Source organism: Maylandia zebra, linkage group LG16, assembly GCF_041146795.1.
Source record: "Maylandia zebra isolate NMK-2024a linkage group LG16, Mzebra_GT3a, whole genome shotgun sequence".
Taxonomy (NCBI): Eukaryota; Metazoa; Chordata; class Actinopteri; order Cichliformes; family Cichlidae; genus Maylandia; species Maylandia zebra.
Genome location: NC_135182.1, coordinates 12,239,539 through 12,249,697, shown reverse-complemented (window position 1 = coordinate 12,249,697; position 10,159 = coordinate 12,239,539). Strand labels below are relative to the sequence as shown.

Sequence of the window (10,159 nt, the reverse complement as noted above, 5' to 3'; positions counted from 1 at the left end):
ATTGTGCACCCTGAAGACACTACTGTGTATTACTGAACCAGAGACTCACAGTAATCAGCCATCATCCATCCATCTATCCATTCATTTCCTCTTATCCTTCTCAGGGTCGTGGCGGGCACTGGAGCCTATGCCAGCTATCTTAGGTACACCCTGGACAGGTCGCCAGTCTGTCGCAGGGCCTAATAAGCCATCGGTACAGCTGAATTGGAACCCCTCGGTGCCTAAACAATTATAACATGCAGCGGAGGAGGAGCCCTAATACCACTGATGAATTCAAGAGAATTTAACTATGAAAAAAAAACAGCTTTGTGAAACTTTTTTTTCCTGAAAAGAATGAGTCAATGCAAAACTAATGACTTTAGTAACTTGGGGTAAAGGTTTTTATTGAATAAAAGAAAACACTCTGGATTTTGTTTTTACTTTTTTTTTTTTCATTAAAAACAAATCAAACTTTACCCAATGACTGGCACTTTAATCCATATTTCTGTGCATTCTGTCAGTGTCCATCTGTAATCAAACTAAACTTCCTCCCAGACTAATATGAAGACTTGATATATTGCAGTTGGCTGCAGCAGAAGAAGAGAAGTAGATTTTTAGTAGCAACATGTTCTCAGTGGCTCTGCTGCTGCTGGGTGACTGTCCCTGAACAGAAACACTGACAACATGTTTTCTCTACATGTATAAAGTGTGACCAGCTCACACAGCCAGCCTCTGTGATTCTGCAGCCACTTTTGATCTGGACTGTATGTGCAGGAAGTGAATGAACGTCCATTACCATTTCGCCCCCTGGTGGCTGCATTCCCACTGGTTTTCATGAAAGCTGCTTGGCGGTGTTAACGTTCCTGCTCTTGTACATATCACAGGCCGGGTATATCATTGTTCTATGGGTTTGCATAATCATGTGAAAAGACACAGAAGTCAAACTCTTTTTCTGTCCACTTTTCTGAAGATGAATCACAATGTTATATCTGTCAAACACATGCTGAGGAAACTACATTTCAATAATAATGCATCATGAAAATGTATGTTTTTAATGATTAAAAAAGCTGAAATAACAATGGCAAGACTTCATCATTTTCTGCTTCAGATTTTTAGCAAGTAGAATGCAAAATAAATGCGTTATGTATGTAAAAGCATTTTTTTTCTGTAATCTGTACAGTAGATTAAAAAAAATAAGAAAAACACATAAGTACAGTAAAATGCCCCACACACACACACACACACACACACACACACACACACACACACACACACACACACACACAAACACACACACAGCAAGAGAAAATAATCTCAGTTTTTCTACTAGAATAATAACAATAAAGTGAAGATAACATTAGTTTAAATGCTTTCAGCAGTAACAATAGCAAGTGAGCACATTTGCAATATGAAATGCAAATGCAGTGCAAATTTCAACCAGTACAATCCACTGTGTGCTGTTTCATGTCTGCACATTTTAGCTATGTGTCAAACTAAAAACATTCTAATATTGTATGGCAAATTACTCGATATGCCCAAATGTTGCAGACTGAAATGTAACAATTTTAACAGTCCTCCCTAGATAAAGCTCTTAGGTCTAATCTTTGAGATGCCAAAACACTGTTACAACCACTGAAAGAATCTAAACAGAACTCATGCAACAAACCAACATTATCAATAAAAATACCACAGAATTATTCAAAACATGGTGACACCATTTCCCCAGTGACGGTAATTATTGACTGAAACCACATTGAGCACACTGAAGCAGGCCACAGTCGTTTTCTGTTTTGTTTTTTTTATGACAGGTACTACAGTCTTTATCTTCTTCCTAATAAGGAGCTGTATTTGATTCTCTAAAGTAAAACTTTGTGCTGCGACTGTATGTTTATAGAAGTGTTATCCAAATAAAATGGGTCAGTTACTCGTTACTATAGGCATAGTTATATTTCAAGGGTTGTTTTTCACTAAATCTTAATACTTATTCAGAAAAGGATATATAAAAATGCTAATGAAATAACTATCATAGCCTAATTTGAAAAATATGTACAAATCTAATTTTCAAACAAATTCAGCTGTTACAGTAGTTTTTCACAGACCCATTGGAGAGAATTTTCACATCTTTCATCATTCCAGGAAGTTCCTTGATATCTGATATGAGCACAGTGCTCTCTAAACAACAGGTTGTCAGGCTGAAGAGATGCCCAGTATCTGGTGAGTCAATAAAAAACAACATTAATATCTTTGAATTAGATATAAAACAATATGGGAAAAATGACTACTGATAGGATGTTTAACCCATTGTGAATTATGGATACATGCACAACCCTCTGTCTCTAATAATAAATTGTTAAGTTGTTAAGAAAATGGATGGACGGATGATAGGATTGACTGTTTTCTCCTGGGTCTGTTTTTTTTTTTCTTCCATTATTCATCAAAAAATGTTTAGTTAATAACAAGTCATGTCCGGATAAGGCCAAAACAGTCTCTAAGATCTTCAGTTCCTGGTGTCTAGGTTTGTCAATGAAGTTATTTTCTTGATGAAATAACTTCACCAAGGAAGTACATAAATTAAAAAACATTACTTCTTTATTTATATAAAAAATATATATTTACTTAGTAAATAAATATTATTTATAAAAATATTTGTTTATTACAAATATATTTAATATATTGGTTGAACTCAAAGACTTACTGCAGAGTCAGAGGCGTTCCGTCTACCCATTTCCACGTGCCCTCTTGTTCTATGTCACTTAAACCAATCCAAGTCTCTTTCTGGGTGAATGAAGCGATGAAGTTCTGTCCAACAAGCACACAAACATTTGTGTTATGAATCACTAGACTCTTTTTATTTCTGTCTCTTTGGCTACAGATTCTCATCAGCTTTATACCCAATGCTATTTCAGTGTAATGGGGGAATTTCCATGTTTTGTGTTTTTGAATTATTAATAGTCGTTGACTTCATTGTAATTCATAGTTTCTAGTCTCCTGGTTTCTGTGTCTGTGCCTTCCCTGTGTTCCTTGTGTCACATCTAGTCATGTTATGCTTTCATGTCTGTTCTTCAAGTGTCAAGTCCACGTCTCAGTCTGAGTCTCATGTTTGCTGTTTTATTTTGATAGTTCCTTGTTAAACTAGTCAAATGATGAAATTTTTATGGAAACATTTTTATTCAAATTGGGGAAAGTCATGTTCATAACAACGTGGGGTTTGAAAGTCAACATTCATTAAAAAACAATGAACTTTGTACCTGTTCTTCAGGGCTGTCTATCACCACCAAATCTGCTCCTTGGTCTGTGCAGTGTTTTCTAGCTGAATGCCAGGAACCAGAGTTTTCAGAGAGGAGATAACAGCTACAACTGAACTTTCTCCATCCTGTAGGGCAGGTTTTCTCTGGAAGAAACATCAAATAAGAAATATTAAAGATCAACATGGAACATTCAGCAATACTTTATTTGGTCTCTGTTAATTAACAGGAATCTATATTTTATAACATCTATATATAAAAGGCCTTGTGATCCTGACACTGCAATGCAGAGGAGATGCAACAATGATGACAATGATTCATGTGAAACATATCCATGAAGATTAAAGTTTGCTTTCTTAAATTTCTGTCAGTTCAAATCAAATCAAATCAAATCAAATCACTTTTTATTGTCACATCACATGTGCAGGCACACTGGCACAGCACATGCGAGTGAAATTCTTGTGTGCGAGCCCCACAAGCAACAGAGATGTGCAAACACAACAACACAAACGAGCAAAATACAAGAATGGCCAACCTGAAACTAATAAATATAATAGTGTATATATTGTTCAGTTCAGATATAATGAGAAAATATTTCCATCTATCACTGGAAAACGGAATCACTGAATTTCAGTGTAAATTTTTTACAAAGACACACAACAGCTCAGACAAGGACTCACTCTGGTTGAACAAACTCTGCAGTCTCTCCAGCTCTTTGGTCATTTCAGCGAGGTTGGCCTTCAGCAGGTCTCTCTCCTCAGTCATAGAAGAAAGTTGGTTACTCACTACAGAGACAGTTGCATTTAGAAGGTCTCTCTCCTCGGTTATTGAGGAAAGTTTGTTATTCATTGAGAGATATTCAGCTGAATCTTGTGAGGAGTTTTTGTCCGAAATACAGATAAATAAGTAAAGATGTTTTTGAGAGACAAAAGAACACTGTTGCTGATTTATAATCGAGCTAATCAAAAATAATTTGGAATTTTGCCATTATGGAATGAAACATGTTATATATATAACAGAAGAAAACAACAACAACAAAGCAACACAACACAACTCACAGTAGAAAGCAAGAGTGAGAAGTCCAGCCAGCAGCCCCAACGAGAGAATAACAACTAAATAAAAGCTTCTCTTGTAGCTTCTTGGAGCTGAAAAGTTAAAAAAAATAAAAGTGGTTGTGGTGAAGGGGGGTGATAATAGTAATAACAGATTGAACAATGTAAACTTTAAATATTTGTAATTTCTTTCTTACCTGTGGGTTTTTTTATAGATGGCTTGTTGGCAGGTTTGACATAGCGTTCATTGACATAAATTTCCTCCATTGCATGAAAGGATGTGGATTATTTCTGAGCTCAGCTCTGTGGCACAGGACATGTGAAGTGTGAGAATCTCACTGGTTTCGGTTGATTCTAAAGTTTTAAGTTCAGAGGAAGTCCCCTAGTCAATATGTGGTTTATGCAGCTATGCTACCACTGAAACTAGACCTGTTCTTGAGCTGTGTATATATCCATATGAAAAGACACAGTAATGAATAGTGTAGATTTCTGACTAAGACATTTAAATCTTAAACCTTTAAATACTGTATAGTGCTGTGAAAATGTATTTATTAATGGGGCAGAGTAAGGCTCCTAACTCTTCCACCAACATTCAACAGAAAAAATATCAAAAATGTGAAAAAAGACACTAGAGCTCATGATAGTTTGATGCAGTATATTTTATTTTTCAGCCAACCCAGGTCTGCACTCATAAAAGACTGATTATGATCACTTTTTATTGTAATGCAATGTCTCTGTTTTTATCTGTTTTTCGATCAAAGGAAAACTATCTTATACAGCACATCACAAACATACACTCAACAAAAATATAAACGCAACACTTTTGTTACTGCTCCCATTCCCCATGGGATGGACGTAGAGACCTAAAATTCATTCCAGATACACAATATAACCATCCCTCCCAAACAGTGGTCACAAATCAGTCCAAATGTGTGGTAGTGGGCACATCTGCTATATTGAGATAATCCATCCCACCTCACAGGTGTGCCACATCAGGATGCTGATCTGACATCATGAGTAGTGCACAGGTGTACCTCAGACTGCCCACAACAAAAGGCCACCCTGGAATGTGCAGTTTTTTGCGCTATTGGGGGTCTGGGGACCCAGAACCGGTCAGTATCTGGTGTGACCACCATTTGCCTCATGCAGTGCAACACATCGTCGCATGGAGTCTATCAGATTGTCAATTGTGGCCTGTGGAATGTTGGTCCACTCCACTTCAATGGCTGTGCGAGGTTGTTGGATATTCGTGGGAACTGGTACACGCTGTCGTATACGTCGGTCAAGCACATCCCGAACATGCTCAATGGGTGACATGTCCGGTGAGTATGCTGGCCATGCAAGAACTGGGACATTCTCAGCTGCCATCTGCCCTGAACAATGTGAACCATGATTCATCTGTGAAGCGCACACCTCTCCAACGTGCCAGACGCCATCGAATGTGAGCATTTGCCCACACAAGTCTGTTACGGCAACGAGCTGGAGTCAGGTCAAGACCCCGATGAGGACGACGGGCATGCAGTTGAGCGTCCCTGAGACGGTTTCTGACAGTTTTTGCAGAAATTGTTTGGTTGTGCAAACCAATTGTTCCAGCAGCTGTCTGGGTGGCTGGTCTCAGACGATCTTGGAGGTGAACCTGCTGGATGTGGAGGTCCTGGGCTGGTGTGGTTACACGAGGTCTGCGGTTGTGAGGCCGGTTGGATGTGCTGCCATATTCTCTGAAACGCCTGTGGAGACGGCTTATGGTTGAGAAATGAACATTCAATGCACGGGCGACACATCTGGTTGACATTCCTGCTGTCAGCATGCCAATTGCACGCTCCCTCATTGCTTGTGGCATCTGTGGCATTTTGCTGTGAGACAAAACTGCACATTCCAGGGTGGCCTTTTGTTGTGGGCAGTCTGAGGTACACCTGTGCACTACTCATGATGTCAGATCAGCATCCTGATGTGGCACACCTGTGAGGTGGGATGGATTATATGAATATAGCAGATGTGCCCACTACCACACATTTGGGCTGATTTGTGACCACTGTTTGGGAGGGATGGTTATATTGTGTATCTGGAATGAATTTTAGGTCTCTACGTCCATCCCATGGGGAATGGGAGCAGTAACAAAGGTGTTGCATTTATATTTTTGTTGAGTGTACATCATACTGAGTTTCCCCGGGAACATTACCCCAACTCATATAACCTTTACAGCATGACCACAACATACCAATGACAACACAGTTTGGTGTAACAGATAAGGAAAGAGGAACAATAGATCAGTAATTTAAAACAAAAAGAAAGAAAATACACGTATAAACTCACACTTCTGAGTAGTCTTTTAGTCTAATTCAGTTCCCAGTTTTGGACTGTTGAGGGGTTTGCATAATTATCTCTAGCTGAGGATAGTTCTAGGTACAGGATATCTAACAAAGTGTTCAGCCAGTGTTTCACCAAGAGTTCATGTGGTGGGAGCCACCTCTGAACCACTAGTTTTTTTGCCGCAGTTATGCCTGCCAACCATATTTTGCTCACTTTCGTTGTCATTGAAAACCTGGAGTTGTCAAGTATAAGATGTAGTAGTGGGTCAACAGCATCTTTATTACCTTGCCCCAGAATAAGAACACTGCAGGACATTCCCATAGAGAATGATGCAAGGCGCTGCTGCTTTGCTGTTTTCTGTTTTAATTTGTTTCTGTTGTCGATCTTGTGTGCCTTTGAACTGAAATGTTTAGGCTTAGATATGCTCAAAAACTCATGAAATTTTGCACACGCATCAGGTCTGGAGAAAAATTACTCATTTTAATGGTTTCAGACATGGACAGGGCAAAATGGCTCAGTAGCGTGGACGGAATGATCCACAGTACCTCCTAAAAATTTCAAAAGAGCAGCCCCTGCACTATGTTTAATCTATGAGTCTGAAATTTGGCAGCCTGGTGTAAGATATTAAGATGTGCAAAAAGTCTGATAGAGCCATATGCTAAACCCAGGAAGTTGGCCACTTTGAATTTAATATGTAATTTTAGGGACATTTTTCATCCTTTTCTGGCCTCGTACTTTAACAAAGTCCTCCTAAGGTTTTAATCAGATCAACATGATCTTTGGTCAGTGGAAACTAAAGGCCTTGGTGTAGTTAAATTGCAAAGCTTTTGGGGTTTTGTGTAACAGCATAGTCACAGCGACACGTAGAGTTTTAGTCATTCGCCAACTAGCACAAAACTGCTGTAACTCTAGGACACTTTATCCAATTTCTCCCAAACTTCACAGGCACGATTAGAGCCGAGCCCCGAACAGATTGATATGCCAATAGTATAGTCATACCTGCCAATAGTTAGAGCGCTGAGTAGTGGGAAGAGGAAATGCACACTAGATTATAATCAACATTGATCTAGATGAAATCTTAACTGGCCATTCAACACACAACGCGCATCTGTGTGACATTTGCTCAGATGGCATTCTCCATTGCCACCAAGTGGAAATAGGTGTTCAGCATGGCTCGACACACTGGGCTCCGAGGGCCCTCTCAACACTGCTTGCAGCTTTAATTGTGATTGAATTTTTAGTATGCATTGTTAGAAATGCATACTCCCAATTGAAGAAGCCAGTTAAGCCCAACAAAAAGCGGCTTCTGTGGGTTTTTTGTGCTTTGCATGCCTTGCATGTAGGCCAAATTGTGGTTTTATGTATTCACTTTTATTGGTAGAACACTATTTTTGACATGCTGCGTGGTTGCCTTACAAGCTATACTGTGTCATCTCAATGAGCATTTAACCTCATCTTTGTTTTAGTATTTGCTGTGTTTAAGTCATTATTTTGTTTTTGTTGTTTTTGTTTAGTTTTTATTACCCTACAGTTGTGGAAAAATAATTTGAGCATTGAAACCAAACCAAAGGCTCAGCCATCATGTGGACACAACCTTTGTCTATTCAGTGGTTGGGAGTGAAATTCTTAAGCCGAAGCTACAAATGTGAAGTAAAAAAGCTGGATAAAAACCTTAAGAGTGGAGCTGACAAGTTATGATTCACCTGTCATAAAAAAAAAAGTAAAAAATGAAATCTTAGTTTCTAACAATTACATTGAGATATGTTTACTGCACTGCATAATTTAAAAAAAAAAAAGAAGCAGGGCAACAAGACATCACCAGAGATGTGTTTTATAAGAAGTGAATGTTTTCCTCGTCTACACTGTAATAGTTCAAAAGCACAAAGGCCAAAAAAATGCAAATAGCTGCAATATGAGAAATCCTGTCATCTTTCCCATCACTCTCAGGGGAATGTTTATTTTTCTTCACCTTCTTCATCCTCACTCACTTCTTCCCCACTATCCATTAGACAGACAGATCTGTAAGACACCAGATTATCTTGATAATTGTGAAAACCCATTTGTGTTCATGACATGACTGCTACAGTTACAGTATGTTGGTTGAATAGGGGTAACAGCAGTATGTTAAAATGTAGTAGATTAAGTTAGGATTATACAGCATATATACATATGCTATGTCCCAATTCAGGGGCTGCATCCTTCGGAGGCCGTATTTAAAGGCCGATTGGATCACAGACAGGCAACGAAGGCTGCTCCAAATGCATCCGACAAATGTGTCCTCCTTTTCCCCAGATTTCTGGGATGGGTCGGGTGTATCCTTTGTGGCCCAACCTATCCCAGAAATCATAGCGTGGCCCAGCCAATTCCAGTTTCCGACAATGGCAGCAGCTACTTAGTTTTAATATTACTCTTTCTGGAAAAGTGCTCTGAAGTTTTTTGAGATATCCGTTACTCACCAGCTCAATAGCTGACTGGGTGGTCAAGGCTCACTAAAGCCGGCGACAACACCGGACTCCCGGCACATCGTTTTCAGACCCCACACGGTCTTTCGCTCTGAGGTTAAACATGATATATAAGTCACTTAGATAACTTAAAAATGTTATTGTTTGGCTTTTTTCAGTGTTTTATTTGTTCCTGAGTAAATCAGTTTGGCTGAGATTAAAATGATAGTTTTCGCACAGCTGAATAAACGTCAAACAGAAAACTGATTAAGCAGAAGTGTGACATGGTAGAGAATTTACTCCAATGTCCTGTTATATTTAAGATAGCAACAAGACAGCGGTGACGCAAATCTGAAAGCTAGAGTGTCCCATTTCCAACCTTCCTGGTCTTCGGAGAACCCGGCCCACGTAGACCGCAAAGGCCGGGTCTTTCGAAGGATGCAGCCCGTGAATTGGGACATAGCTATAGAGAGGTCTAATAGTTTTGTGGATGTGCTGGTTGATTTAGTAATAAGTGAAAACATTTGTATGAGTGTTCAGTTAGGTGTGCTACCTACTTCAGGATACTTAAATTAGAACCAGCAAAAGCAAAATAAACTTGAAACTCGTGCTGCTAAGTTTGGACTGAGTGATTGGAATAACTAACAGATATATCTCTGTTCCCTGTATTCAGTCTGTCCACGTCTTTGTGTGCTTCTCAGGTTTCCTGTTTTATTTTGATAGTCCCTAGTCCTGTTTTTAGTGTGTTCAGTTTTGCTTTCCCCCAGTTGTGTTATGTTTGATTAGTTCCAGCTGTGTTTCCCTCCGGTTTCCCATTCCTTCACTAACCTCTGTACATTTAAGTCCTATGTCTTCTTGTTGTTGCATCATCCATCTTGTGTGTTCCGTGTTCTTTCATTTATGCCAAGTCATCAGTTCCTTGTTTGTCATCTTAGTTTCTAGTTTATATTTTGTTTGTTTCTAGTTTTTCTAGCTTTCTGAAGAACTGCAGCTTGTGTTGAAAAGCTTCGAGTAATGAACCTTTTTTCAACGCAAGAGTCCTCTCTGTGACATCTGGTGGCCAAAAATATAAAGAGCAGCTTGAATCTACAAAATAAAATGAACTGCTTCATTATGACTGCCCACTCTACAG

At 39.1% G+C, this 10,159-nt stretch overlaps 2 long non-coding RNA genes across 2 annotated transcripts; both read right to left on the bottom strand.

The window, feature by feature from the left end:
• Positions 1 to 1,243: 1,243 nt before the first annotated feature.
• Positions 1,244 to 3,364, bottom strand: LOC143413055 (uncharacterized). The gene is made up of 3 exons (XR_013093621.1): positions 3,228 to 3,364; positions 2,675 to 2,778; positions 1,244 to 2,190 (listed from the first exon to the last, which is right to left on the bottom strand). It is a non-coding gene; the product is annotated as an uncharacterized LOC143413055 (long non-coding RNA).
• A 559-nt stretch (positions 3,365 to 3,923) lies between these two features.
• Positions 3,924 to 4,659, bottom strand: LOC143412928 (uncharacterized). The gene is made up of 3 exons (XR_013093437.1): positions 4,474 to 4,659; positions 4,283 to 4,369; positions 3,924 to 4,009 (listed from the first exon to the last, which is right to left on the bottom strand). It is a non-coding gene; the product is annotated as an uncharacterized LOC143412928 (long non-coding RNA).
• Between the last annotated feature and the right edge of the window lie 5,500 nt (positions 4,660 to 10,159).